General features: G+C 33.7%; 1 pseudogene; it reads left to right on the forward strand.

Annotated features, from left to right (window-relative positions):
• LOC149798906 (uncharacterized) overlaps positions 1-16,119 on the forward strand; it is a 53,015-nt pseudogene that overhangs the window by 14,394 nt on the left and 22,502 nt on the right.

The following is a 16,119-nucleotide window of genomic DNA, read 5'->3' on the forward strand; positions in this document are numbered from 1 at the left end:
CTTCTGAAAGTGCAATGAATGAATTACCAAATACATAAAATGTAAGAAAAGTTATCGGCTCTTTTTTATACAATTGACCTCTGAAGTTCAGGAAGTGAAAATGACCAAGTAGAGCTAGCACTTTTTTGAAAGGTGCACATTTGAAGTAAGGCCAAGCTGTATACTCTATAACCCATAGTACACCCATCAATCATACACCAAAATAAAAGGAATTAAAGGTTCTTTGCATTATACCTAAGATCTACAAGGTCTTTTTTAAATAGCCAGTATAACCAGTGAGGAAAGCCGGGGACATTCTTTTTCTTTAAATTCCTAACCCTATGCAAAATGCGAAACTGTATAGCGCCACCTTAGAGGGAGAGGGTTGTTCTTAAATACAAAATTTAACAAAAAGAAAACGATGTTTTTCTTACTTTATTATCAGTTTTGGTTCACAAATATCATGCTTTTATTACTATTAGCCATGTTAGCTCAATTATCGAGATTGGGACAGACAAATACACGAGAGGTTATAGAGACGATTATATAGAATACACGGAAAGGTTGAAGCAAGGTAAGTTATGGAAAAAAATAGAAGAAAGAAAAGCTGGTGATGCAAAGATGGAAGAGGGTAAGATGATTGAAGAAACATTTAAGACGACCAAAACTGGCGAGAAAAACGTGAAGGAGAGTAATACAGGTGCAAATATAGCGAAAGAGAGTAAGACAAATGAAGGAAAGGTAGATGAGTGTAATATATATCAAGAAAATACGAAGGAGGGCAAAATGGTAAAAGAAAAGACTGGAGAAAAGAAAGACATGTGTGAACAAGTTGGAAGAGGTAAAGGTGGTAGAAGAAACAATAAGTAATAATTAGTAACACAGATGAAGAAAAAAGAACGAGGGTAATATTTGTCAAGAAAAGACTGGCAATATAACAATGGATGATGCTAAAATATGTGACGAAATGATGACGGATAAAGATAGTTGAAAGAAAGATACAAAATGAAGTAAAGACATATGAAGAAAAGATGGAGGGGGTAAAACGTGATGATATTTTCGGGGAGGGAGAGTAGTAACACAGGGAATAGAAAGAAGGAAGAGGGTCTAACAGGTGAGAATATGATGGAGAAGGCAGGAAAGAAGATGGAAGGAAAATTCAGCAAAGATTGATTTGTGCGTACATTGGGTTTTTGTTTGCTGCTGACTCATATATTTGCTAAAGTCGTTGCCAGCACGAGACAATGCCGCGCCATGTGTGAAACAAATATTTGGCGCCCCCACCACCTACTAAAATATTTGTTGATTAGAAAGCTCATAAGAAATCAATTTAAGTTATGACGCCCAAAAACAAAGATTTTCATATGAAGAAAAAATTAAAGAAATTATTCATTTTGGCTCCGTTGTCTAAATTTTGCGCCCGTTTTCATCACTGCTCGCCATTGCTTGCGCCAGCCTGCTTACAATAGTGTATAAAATAAGATATCGAAATAAATTAGAATAATGATTGAGCAATATAAATTATTTTTTGGGAAAATGATCAAATTTAAACATGCAAGTATGGTAAAAGCCTCACACTATCATGCCAGTTCTGCTTGACCTTTACCATCCGAATCCAATTGTCCCATCTGATGATACCAGTTTTTGCCTGAAAAGGTTACCTGTAAAATGGTATCAAAACATATACTGGGGCAAGTGTCATATAGATATAGATAGATATATAGATATATATAATCATATAGTGATATACAATAGGTTGACGCATAGAACTGCTATTTCATAACATTGGTGAGATCACAAGGGGAAGAAATGTGTAGAAAGGAAAGCTATGACATACTTCGGATGTCAGGCAGTTTTTACAGAATATGCCAAACACCATTGAAAAATAAACCAATAAACACAGCCCAGCCTTCCTATCCACGGATACATTGTTAATATTCTGACAAGGTACCAAATGCTTCTACTTAATAATTCGAGTATTCTACAAAGCCAACCGAAATAATTTTGACTAATCTTTGGTCATGCATGAACTAATAGGTCATGTGAAGGAATTGAATATCATTACTTATTCATCAGTTGGACATTGTTAAAGGGTACACTCTGTTTTATTTAAGATATACTGAAAATGGACTCTATAAAATATTACTTAATAGCACATGTTTTTGTCGTTAGCGTAAATTTCGTAATAGGGGCTGACGGAATTACACCCACCTAGCACAAAAACGAAGACCAAGTAACTGTTAAAGTATCCTAAAATAATTTACAAAGATCTTCCCAGTCAATCACATAAAAATTACCACATTTTCGCAAAACGTCAAAACATTTTGACACCTCAGATGGGTTTATACAGTACCTTGACAGTTAGGGAACAGTTTTCCTTGATTTACAAGCGCATTGCTGGACATAGTTACTGTATGTATGTATGTATGTATGTATGTATGTATGTATGTATGTATCTAATATACCCTCTTTTCATCCGTGCTCTTCAGTATTCAATGTCAGGTATACGTATGTTATTATTGATATCCACGTTATACTACTGTATAAACATATTTGTAATATGCAGTATATTCTTGATATACACGCGACACTCTTGATATCCACATGATACTATTTATAAACAAATATTTGTTAAATCCACGATACTCTTGATATCCACATGATACTATTTATAAACGAATATTTGTTAAATCCACGTTACTCTTGATATCCACATGATACTATTTATAAACAAATATTTGTTAAATCCACGATACTATTGATATCCACATGATACTAGTTATAAACGAATATTTGTTAAATCCACTACACTCTTGATATCCACATGATACTATTTATAAACGAATATTTGTTAAATCCACGATACTCTAGATATCCACATGATATTCTTACACGTATGTGACATCTGTTTAAAAAAATACGGATTCTCTAAATGTTTTCTCATACACTATATGATCTTTTTTCAAACTATGCTCTACTCGTGTTACTTTGCTAATGTAAGAATATTTTATGTTAGAAGACAGACTACACAAATGCTTCTACAATTGTTTTCAAATCTCACGATACTGGTGTTTTGTGAAGTATGTCAATCTCTTCAATGTATTTGAATAAATATTATTTACAGGGTAGGTTTCACTTTCCTTATCATTTAATACATATTTCCGTGAATTTGGCCCTTCAAATTTAGTGTAACTGTATTAAAAACGCTCTCAACAGTTTAATACGGAAAGCAAATGCAAAGTATATCCTCATATTCTCTTTCCACAAATAAATGAAAGCTTGTATTTGCATCGCTTGAAGGTAAGACTTGAGCCAGTCCCTTCTTTACATTTTGTAGTTGCCTTAACATACATTTCTTCTGGTCTTCTTTCCAAATCTGCATCTAGAAACGAGAACAACCCTTGGCTGTCAGTTATACGTGTGGTACAATTCAAATGAAAAGGATAATGAACAATGTTATTAAAGAGTAGCGTCATGAAGGCACCAGATGACTTTTTGTGCAAGCAGCGAAAGCGCCCTCTCCCGGCTTTACTGACAGCTGGCGAAAAACTTGATTTTAAGCCGGAACTATTCGATATGTTAATTAGGGCATGTATTTTAAAGTGGAATTACAATTCAATTACCAAGGGATTGTTTTCCATTTTATAATCATCCTTTGTTAGATCAAGGCCACAACCACCCATATGGAAACATGGATGCCTTTTTTTAAATAGAAATCAGAGAGCAGAGATACCATATAAATCAGTAGATAATTTCAGTGATTGTTTTTTATTGTCGCGATAAAATATTTTCTAATAATACAAGTAAATTCCTTCTATTCACCATTTTCCAAACAACACAGGTATCAAAGGAAATGAAAGTGTCTTATTACCAAATCCTGACATAATTTATTTAATACCTCTTAAAAAAATAATCAGGAAAAACATTAATAAGCCAACTGCAAACAAAGCTGCTAAATTTGGCACGTTGGTGTACGAGAGATGTGTGTGTGTGTGTGTGTGTGTGTGTGTGTGAATTGGATTTTTAAGGTAACTTTAAAACAGTTTCAGTCATATCTCTGCGACGTCTGCAGTGTGGAGGTTTCTGTTGATGTTTACCATTGTGGCATTATGCCGCAAACATGTAGCATTATGTCCCACCCAGTCATATTGCCCTGGCACCAGGCCGAACAGTCCTAATACTAACCTCTTAATGCTGCGCGCCTAGCGAGGCAGCTGTTAGTGCCATTTTTATAAATCTTTGGTATGACTAGACCGGGTTTTAAACTCGAGACCACCCGCATCCGAGGCGGACGTTCTAACCACCAGTGATGAGTACAGTAAATCTGTACGTCATGGCAAAAGAAGCGATAAATGTAAACACTTACCTTAATTCAAACCTCTATCATTTAAATTTCGTCTTTTATTACTTACGAATGGCGAATAAACACCTAATTGTATTATCTTCATTATTTTGTATCAATGAACATAAAAGTAAGGGCAATACATAACAAATAGTAGTATAAATTTCCAGTTCATCATTTGTAACTCATGATATGTACTATCAGATACAGGTAATCAAATATGAACCATTTTTACTTGGTGTTCTGTAAAATATATATATATATGTATATATATATATATATATATATATATATATATATATATATATATATATATATATATATATATATATATATATACACACATTCTATCAAAGGCTTCTATTATAGAACCTGATCAATTTCATTTTTTCATAAGTCAAGTCAATGATTTCAAAATACATCTATGATATTAACCACGCCATTGAAATCAAGTACGTTAATAATATTAATCACGCCCATTGTGTCAATTAAACCAATTATATTAAATCTATCAATTACTTGGATACTTGATTATTATCATTTTTATCTTTAGGCACATTCACACCTAGCCCGACACTTGAGGGTTTATGTTCATTGAATGCTAAAAGTAGCCTTCAAAAATTTGTAGAATTAAATCTTATGACTTTTTAAGTCGTTGCTATGGGTTACTTTGGATTTTCTTTAACATTTACTCTCATACAACAAAAAAAGGGAGAATGGTAATTTTGTAATAACTGTAGTATGTAACCGTACCAATTATATGGTATGAGATGTATCCTAAAACCAACACAAAAAAACCCAGACCTACACCAAAACCACAAAAAAACCCAGACCTACACCAAAACCACAAAAATAGCACTGCTGAAATCCTCTAAAATAACGACCAAATCATTTTCATGTTCAAAAACGATAGTATCACTTAAAAATTTAGAATGCTTATCCTTTAACCCAAAGATACCACAAACTTACCACTGCTGAAAAAGAAAAAGATAAAGAAAATGGTCGTTACATATTAAGTGATGACGCAAGTCGCATCAGACTGTGTGTCAGCTATGTACTGGTAGATGGCATTGTATCTAGCACGTACAACACTATCTGCTGAAATCAGAATTGCACACAAGTTATCGAATTATGTAAGTTAGTAACGTAATGACATCACCAACATTAACGTGGTAAAAAAGAACAGCAACAGTAACTTAGTAATATAGGAACAACACCAACAGTAAGTTAGTTAAGAAAAACACCAAGAGTAACTTAATATAATAAGAACAACAGTAAGTTAGTACATTAAGAACAACAACAGCAAGTTAGTACATTAAGAACAACAACAGTAAGTTAGTACATTAAGAACAACAACAGTAAGTTAGTACATTAAGAACAACAACAGTAAGTTAGTACATTAAGAACAACAACAGTTAGTACATTAAGAACAACAACAGTAAGTTAGTACATTAAGAACAACAACAGCAAGTTATTAAAAAAAGAACACAATCAGTAAGTTAGTAAAATAAGAACAACAACAGCAAGTTATTAAAAAAAGAACACAATCAGTAAGTTAGTAAAATAAGAACAACACCAACAGTAAGTTAGTAACATCAGAACAACACCAATATTAACTTAGTAAAACAAGAACAACACCAACAGTAAGTTAGTAAAAGAAAAAACTCCAACCGTAAGCTAGTAAAGAAACAACATCAACAGTAAGTTAGAAAAGCAAGAACAACACCAGCGGTAGGTTAGTACAACAAGAATAATACCAACAGTAAGTTAGCAAAATACAAATAGCACCTGCAGTAAGTTAGCAAATGAACAACACCAACAGTAAGTTCGTAATATACAAACATCACCAATAGCAAGTTAGTAAAGCAAGAACAATATCAGAAGTGAGTTAGTAAACGAAGAACAATATCAACAGAAAGTTAGTAAAATACGATGATCACCAACTGCAAGCTAGTAATGCAAGAATAACATCAGTAGTCAACTAGTAAACTTCAAACATCACCACAGCAAGAATAGAAAATCAAGAAGAACAAAAGCAGTACGTTTGTAAAATACGAACATCACCAACTGCAAACTGGTAAAGCAAGATCAACACCAGCAGTAAGTTTAGAAAGCAAGAACGAAACCAACAGTAAGTTAGAAAAGTGGGAACATATTATCAACAAGTTAGTAAAACAGGAACAACACCTGTTAGTAAAACAAGAACAACACGAACAGTACGTTAGCAAAATACGAACAGCACCAACCGCAAATTAGTAAAGCAAGAACAACACCAAAAGGTTTAGCGTAGACATCATATAAATCGTGTGTCGACATCCTCAAAATTCTCTAAATTTTTGCTTCTAAAACATCCATCTAACACTATTCCACACATCAAAGCTATATATGTATGTGGTATATCTATCTATCTATCTATCTATCTATCTCTCTCTCTCTCTCTCTCTCTCTATATATATATACATATATATATATATATATATATATATATATATATATATATATATATATATATATATATATATATATATATATAGAGAGAGAGAGAGAGAGAGAGAGAGAGAGAGAGAGAGAGAGAGAAAGAGAGAGAGAGAGAGACATACACAGAGAGAGACAGAAAAAGAGAGAGACAGAGAGATACCAGTTCCTCCATGTCCACAAGACGAAGGAACATGCCGTTGTTGAGGAAATACTCACTGCATTGTAGGACAGGATCTTGTAGTTCGACATCAAATTCGGTTCTAAAATGCCATTCCTAGTAAATCAAAACATTAAAAAGCAAATAATAATTTGCAACAAAAATTCATTATTTTACCGTATGTTGTCCATTTAACCTTTATATAATTGATCCACCGATAACCATTCTCAAAACGGGCGGCTTGACATATTTCTGCATTTGGATTCCGGTATAGTATTTCTTATTGCTGAAATACTAATGTTCAATGTTGGTAGCTGTTTAGGTCAAATTTGACGTCCAAAATAGATTTCCACCTAATCGATTTCTGTTTAAAAAGACTGACAATGTCAAAATTATCACCCAAATTAGCTTACACCTAACCGATTTCTTTTCTAAAAGAATGCAGTCACCTTGTAATATGCAGCAAACGGTTCCTTCATATTAACTTTAAAAAAATGTTTCATTTTCTTTTTAAATGATTGGGATTTTAACTGGATCAGATACGTTCTCATTTTATTTTAGTATCTAACAAGTCTCTTATGATCAATTTAATTCTGAATCATTATGTTCCTCATATAAAAGACGTTACAACTTTTTCCATGAGTAAATCTCCTTCGAATGGAAGTTGAAGCACATACATCTGAACGATCCATCATCCAAAGAAAAGAAAACAAACTGCCACCAAAAGGAAAACGACTTAGAACCAAATAAGTATGTAACTTGTGTGATGAAATATATTGGATTCATTCATTCATTCATTCGTTGGTTGGTTGTTGGTTGGTTGGTTGGTTGGTTGGTTGATTGGTGTACTGACTGGCGTTCAACAACACATTAACACATGAAAATACTCTTAGTGTCCAAAAAAGAGAGTAAAAAGCCTAGGTGTTATTAAGGGTAGAAAGCTAATGGAAATGTTTGTTTTTTTTAACTTAAAGGACATACGGCCCATGCAAATTTGATTTTTTTTAAGAAAAGTATATTGTACAGACAGCTGGAATGCATCTGATAACAGCAAATAAAAAGCTATCACACGCCTCTGGTTCGACTGTACGCAAAGCATCATTTGAGAAATTTACCCAAGGAAAGAGGTCTGTCGGAAACTTACCTCAGGAACTGGGAACACATAAGCTTTACATATGTGCTTGTACAATTGCTCTGATGCATATTGACAATTGATGGACCTTATTTTTCCCAAAATAAATCTGTAAGACGGGAAACAGATATGGAAGGAAGGTAAGAAATTAGCCAGCTAACAAGAAAAAGTAGGTGAATAAATATGTTAGTGAACGAGCGAGTCATTCAGTATTGGATCTATCAACTACCACCCGACCAGACATCAAGAATTATTATAACAAATGCATGACTGCTTAATCGTTTCAAACAATATTTCTACATCTATATATTGAAAAACCTTGACTTAAGTTGTATAAACAACTCGCGTTTTTTAATCACAGTCTACATGTTTTAAAAGCCACTCAATGTATATTATTATTACAAGACAGAGGGACCACTTTCACAAGGTGCCTTAACTTATAGTCCGATCAAAATGGAACTTCTGTAATAATGGCAATTCAATATTTTTACGTAAACAAAAACAACAAATGTACCTACCGAATCTGAGACTGGTTCTCTGATGCACTTAAAGATTACTTAAGACAGTGGTTTAATTTCCCCATTAAAGACGGAATAATCTAGACCAGCCGAACCCGAAAAACCGATCAGAAAATTTAATCCTTTTGTTTTTTGCGCATGTGAATGTTGTCTATTTGTCAGCTATCTTCCTATATCATTTTCAGTAATCTACTTATATTCACATTTAATGAAATTTTTCACATGTTGGACAGTTGTTTCATTCTCAAAGAAAAGTCATTAAAAATAAAACAAAATGTGTAGGCATAGAGAGAAAGAGATAGAAAAATGAACTAAGTGAGAAAACTTACTGACCATAAAATAAGTATTCCCAGAGTCCATAACTAGAGAAAGTCTCTCTCTCTCTCAGCTGTTACTGCGTCAATTCGCTCTTTTGCATAGAGATTTAGCGTATGCTGTTAGGTGACATATCAGTCCCTCTACTTGTCAATCACATATTTTAACTGAGAAAGCCCTCGTATTAAACATAGATCTGGAAAAAAAGCAAACAGTATACCTTGGATACGTGGAAGCACTGATTTGTTTTTCCAGGATTCAGTAGATATAACATGTCAGTTACGGCAACCACTATTGTGTGTATCTATTTTTAGTTACATCACTTCAGCTACGTAATGTAACAAACGCTGTAGAGACAAAGTTACGTAACTGCCAGTGTCAGATTAAGGATTTTCAGGGCACTAAGCACCGAGAATATTATGATGCCCACGCCACCACCACCCCCACCCCCCCTTACAAAATGTGACACTCAAAATTAAAAAAAAAATATTAAAAGCTACCAAGGTGGGAAAATAACAGTGTTTCCATCATTCCAAATCAAAATACTTGTACATTCAGATCGAAATAGTCATATATAATTCATTCAATTTTATCATCAACAGTTAATTTTTTCTGTTGCCCCTGCTGGACTGCTGCCATAAGCACGTGCTTAGTGTGTTAATGGCTAATCCGGCCCTAATAACTGCTATCAATAATTTTAATAGTTCCTCTCAAAACTATCTTCATTTTCACTTAATACCCATCTCAAATCGTGTGACCCATGTCCAGAACAACTTTAGCAGACCGTTTACATGACATCATTCTTAGTGACCTGGTAATTGCATCCCTTACATCTTCTCTGCATTCGAATGGTTTACCCCCAACGCAAATCTTTCAGTTGTGGAAAACGACAGACGTTGTGAGTAGCTAACTATGGGATATATGGTGAATGATTTGAGGTTTCAACGCCAATTATTTGTAAGGTTCGTTTTAAACACTTGCATATGCAGGGCTCAGGAAATTTTTTCCAAGAACTCGTTTCCTGGACTAAAAAAGTGCAACAGTTACTCATCCTTACCATCATTGCACTCAACGATGTACGACAATATTTTAGATTTTACTTTAAACAAATAATAAAACAACAAAAAAGACAAGAAATCTAAGATACCTGACTCAAGCTTGACACTAAAATAGGCAAAAATCATGAAAACAGTAATGTGTGTGTGTCTGTGTGTGATTTGGATTCATAAGGTAGCTTTAAGAATGTTTCAGTCATATCGCTACGATGTCTGTAATGTGGTAGTTTATAGCGATGTCCAGCACTGGGGCATCATGCCGCAAACATGTAGCATGATATCCCACCTAGTGACATTATCTGACACCAGGCCGACCAGTCCTAACATTAACCTCTTAATGCTGAGGCGAGGCAGCTGTTAGTACCATTTGTATAAGTCTTTGGTATGAATCGACCGGGGTTCGAACCCGCGTCCTCCCGCATCCGAGTCGAACGCTCTAGGCACTTAGGCCACAGGAGCGGTCAGTAATGTTTATAGCAAAGACAGCAGCTGATTCATGGAAAATTAGAATAAATGTACAGTAAGATACCTTGTATGTATCTCGACAACTTGTAGTTGTACAACTAGTCATGATTTCTTAATAGTTCGTATTATAGCGCTACGTTTCAATATTTTTGAGCTATCACCCATCTTTCAATTAGCTAGATTCATTAGATGTTAAGAGGCAGATAATGTTAAAAATACGTGATTTATCGTCTGGTCAAAATGTGTTACGCTCGCCACAGGTCGTCGTTATTTTGAAAACATTTTCTGGCTTCTTAGAGGTCTAACTCATAAACATTTATGATAGTTCCGTGAAAGAAAACAAATGTCTACATTAAAATGAAGCCTATTTTTCTGAAACGTATAAATCTAAATGTGAATGTCATTAAAATTATCGCCTGGGTTCTGATCAAAACGATTATGAACATAGCCATACAGTCCCTCTACTTAATAACAGAGAGAGAGAGAGAGAGAGAGAGAGAGAGAGAGTACCAAATTTCGAGAACAGCACGAATGTAAGCACACAGATTTGATTTCGTATGGTCTTTTCTCAAGCTTGGATTTCATTGCTTGCCATATATTCTCAGTAGTAGTGAGATCCGAACTGTTTTGTCCCGCTAGAAACATGAACAAATTATCTATATTCAATAAGGGCCCGTCCCCCACTAGAATCTCTTTTTTGCGCTAGCTCCAACCTTTTTCATTAAACACGGTAACACATGTGTCAGAGTCATTATTTTCCTCCACTGAAGTACGACTTCCAGCATGGTTAGAGATACACACATTTAGTTTCAAACTACAATCAATTAGTTCATGAGTGTCCGCATGCAAACTTAAATTTCCATAGTCATTCTTCTACATGTAGTGACCATTTTTGAAATCATGTTTCACTAAACTGAAGTCGACATTTCTTACTCCGTGACAACTCACTTTTGACCTGGGACTGTAGAGAGATAGACATAAACGCTGTCATCCACCCGTCCATTCATTTGCAAATGAACAGATCCATCGACCCAACGACCAATGTATGTCATCTTTCATCATACCTGTCATTGCATGCATTTTTATTTTTTGCAGAGGAACAATTGTCGATACCTTCTAACAACCGATCTGGAAATAATGGCATTTTATATTATTTTTTTTAAAATGGTTGATTTTTATATTGAAAATTATGACATTTCAGAAAAATTTGTCTTCGTCTGTTGGAAGGCAAAATAGCGAGTCCAAAGCTTTCATAGTTTAATGCGCCTTTTCTAAAATTGTTGGAGATCGAAGTTGCATCTTTAGAAATTGAATGAAATAAAATTGAAGATGTGTATATTTTGTTGGGTTGCTGGAAACCTCAACTGAATGAGCAAGAAGATCAAAGTGGAACATATAATTACACGGATAGCTCGTTACTCCATCCCAGATCATCAAGAACCTCGAAAGACTCAGCTAGTTTATCACGTGCCCTTGCGACAATTTGCTGTTGCGGAGCCTCTGACAACTGAAACGGTAGAATGGCATGTCTTCATTCCATTCCATCAAGTTAAATATAAGATGAATTTTGTTCGATGATAAATATTACATATTTACATTTTGATATGGAAATGTAAATTTATAATATTTTAAACTTGTGTGTCTTAAATGATAAGTTAGAGAACATTTACTCAACATAACGTATGCCAAAATTTCACTTTATTTCAATAATTAAGTTAAGACTACAGAAGCAAGAAAAAAGCTTAAGTGTCAGAAACTGCAGTTTTCGGCTATTACTGTGGTATTCCTTTTCTGTTATCTAAATTGAAACTACTAAACTGTCCTTGAAATCGTGAATATGGCAGGTCAATAGAACAAAATTTAGCATCGCTAGTCGTTTGCATGTGGTAGTAAGGTTAACATTAACTATTTAAATTTTGTCTGTAATTACATCATCACTGAATCTTTCATATTCCAAAATTAACCATGCTCCTACCTTTTAATAACAAATCAAGTCTCTGCATTTCACCTTTATATACAAATTGAAATTTGATTTTGATATCTCATGTTTCATTCTTAGAATTACATCAAAATGTGTTCGTTCTAAGACAAGTTCGATTTTTAAGCAAACCGTAAAAAGAAGTATGATTCTAACACAGTCTAGAATTGTACTGAATTCATTCGTTGGGCAACTTTTTCCAACAGTAATGCGTAATGAATAAACTGTTGCATAACATCACTGTAAAATAGCTGTTATGTCACATCTATGACTAATTGCAGACCATCCTTGTCCAATAGTAACATGTAATTAGGTCACATCTATGTCAATTTGTAGACGATCCTTGTCGAGTTAGTAACGTATAATTATGACACATCTATGCCTATTTGTAGATCATCCTTGTCCAACAGCCACGCGTAATTATGTAACATGTATGCAAGGGTATCCGCAGGAATTTTTGCAGGGGAGGGTCAGGACATTTGCAAGGGGGGGGGTACACTCAGTCACGGCCGGGAGATTTAGCATAGTAATCAGTCTGAAACTAAAGCTAATATTTACAAAGCGTTTTGAACAAAACCTTGTGACATATTTTCAGCTTCATTTGCATGATTTAACTTGTCGGAATATATATATATATATATATATATATATATATATATATATATATATATATATATATATATATATAAGAACCACCGACCCACGAGAAGCTACAGGCAAGCTTTCTCACATATCCACATTGGCTGAATCCGAGACTCGAACCCACACAGACAGAGGTGATATATATATATATATATATATATATATATATATATATATATATATATATATATATATATATATATATATATATATATATATATATATATATATAGTATGTACGCTGTATCAATGATATACCACGAGATGCATAAATTTTTCATTCCAAGGAAATGAGGCTTGCGGGGTTTCCGTTTATTGACAAATTTATACAACGATTGGTACATCATTGATACAGCGTACATACGATACAGATATTTTAGTTATATCACATACAAATGCACATATTTGCACTTTGAATGGGGTTACGATATGCTCCGGGTAACTGTACTGACCAAGTGAATGAACTCCTCACATCCCTGCGAGTGTATACGTTACAAAATGTAGTTCTACGATTTTTCTTGTTGTTGACAATCAGATATACGAATTGATAAATTGATTGTTCTCTTTTTGAGTTTCTATTTTTATTCAGATTTATTAAATCATTATAAGACACACTCATGATTTAAACATGAAATATGGTTTTTATAAAGAAAGTAGGGCACTACAAACACGGTTAGCCTCTTGTACAATGAACTGAAAGGCATTCACGTACTGGCGTATGGAAATTAGCGTGGAATAGAAACTAAGCGATATTAAGAACCAACAAGAGGTAATTAAAATAGTTTAATATACTGACAGTTCATCTAAGTAATTATTCTGCTTTTAATTAACATTTCTAAGGATTATAAAATCTCTCTCTCTCTCTCTCTCTCTCTCGATGGACGGTTTGACTAAACTTTACCATCATTCATTGGTCCAGAGACATCGTCATATGACACAAGCGAAAATCCCCAAAGCTCGTATTTTCATGAATTTTAGACTGTATCTAGCTAGGAAAATCCAGAGGTGGGAGCCGTGAGCGCTCATTTGGACATTTTTATATTTAACAATTAATAATCGAGTTTTTCAACATTATAATAGGTTTAAGAAACAAAGACAGCAAAGCATTAAATACGCTACAGCATGCGATCCTTGTAACCGACAAATTTAACATATAGGCCTAGTGTCTACTGACGATTGCAACTATGCATCATTGATATTATGAACACTGTAGATCGATCCCAAGGAAAGCGTAAAAATACCGTTACGACGAACCATATTACTGTCGGTTACTTGGTAAAAGTTCAGTTTTAATCATTTCGTCCAGCGCCTTATGTTTTTCTCTCTCATTCTAAATGTTTGCTTTTTTGTCCCTTACGCACGAGAGGGGAGAGGAGATTGGAAAAAAAAAGAAAGGATTCTGATGAAATTGTGTACCATTTTAATTTCATTTAGAAAACAGGCACTATTAATGCTTTTATCGTTATTTTCATATGTCATTTATGATTAATGAATGAGCAGAAATTCATCATTGATCTATAGGTCTGCAGTTGAAAGAATGTTTATATATTCGTATTATTACGCCATGGACGGATCACAATTTGATATACCAGTAATATTGGTATATCAATTTGCTTTATACCAACACTTTCAATGCCACGTTATTTTTAATGTATGTGGTATAATACATATATGTAATGTGCAATTATGTTAAATCCATGTCTATTTGTAGACCATCCTTGTCCAATAGTGACGTGTAATTATGTCACATCTATGTCCATTTGTAGACCATCATTATCCAATAGTAACGTGCAATTATGTCACATTTATATCTGTTTGTAGACCATCCTTGTCCAATAATATTGTGTAATTATGTCACATCTATGTCTATTTGTGGACCATCCTTGCCCAATAGTAACGTTTAATTATGTCACATCTATGTCTATTTGTAGACCATCCTTGTCCAATAGTAACGTTAAATTATGTCACATCTATGTCTATTTGTATACCATCCTTATCCAATAGTAATGTATAATTATGTCATATCTATGTGTATTCGTAGAACAACTGTGTCTACAGTAATGCGTAATTATATCACATCTATGTGTATTCGTACAGCGTTCTTGTCCAGTGGTAAAGTGCATTTGTGTCGCATCTATGTTATTGTTTTCACTGTATTGACCATTACAGGTACACAGGCATGAAAGTGTAAGATTCAGACACTCCAAAAAGACAGATAGGCAAGACTAAAGCAAAGCATATCACTTCAGTGATGTACTTATAGGCCATAATGATCGGTTGTCGTCAATTTATCTGAGTAGATTTCTCTCTTTTATAATAATAATAATAATAATAATAATAATAATAATAATAATAATAATAATAATCCTTAAATTCGATAAAGGTATGAATACAATAGTCATGTTTTCTCTAGATATTTCGATTGCAATAATAATAATAACAATAATAATACTAATACTACTACTACTACTACTACTACTACTAATAATAATAATTATTATTATTATTATTATTATTATTATTATTATTATTATTATTATTATTATTATCATTATTATTATTATTATTATCATCAATAATTCACTCCTGACACAATATATCAGCTTTACACACTTTCTACTGAGACAGTAAAATTCTGGGTTCAGCAGCAACTTACGTGGTTTTTTGTGATGGAAAGATTATATTTTAAACGCTAAGCAACAGCAACAATCGCCAGTTCATGCCGTTACACATATATAATACTTACACCTCTCTATCCTTTTTACAAACTAAAAGTTCGGGTAATATAATTTTCTCCATTTTGACTTTGTTTCATGTTCCAAAGTTAGGGGTAACACAAGGTCGATTTTAAGGTCACGTGTCAAGTCATATCGTGACGTCAAGAGTGTTATGTATGATCCGCCCACATCAGAACAATTTGGTTAAGTTAAGCAAGTGTGATCCCTTATCTCTCTGACGAAGAAGAAGAAGAAGAAGAAGAAGAAGAAGAAGATGATGATGATGATGATGATGATGATGATGATTTTAATGATGATAAAGAAGAAAGAGTACGATGAAA

This window comes from Sinohyriopsis cumingii, chromosome 5, assembly GCF_028554795.1.
Source record: "Sinohyriopsis cumingii isolate HCF-2022 chromosome 5, ASM2855479v2, whole genome shotgun sequence".
NCBI lineage: Eukaryota > Metazoa > Mollusca > Bivalvia > Unionida > Unionidae > Sinohyriopsis > Sinohyriopsis cumingii.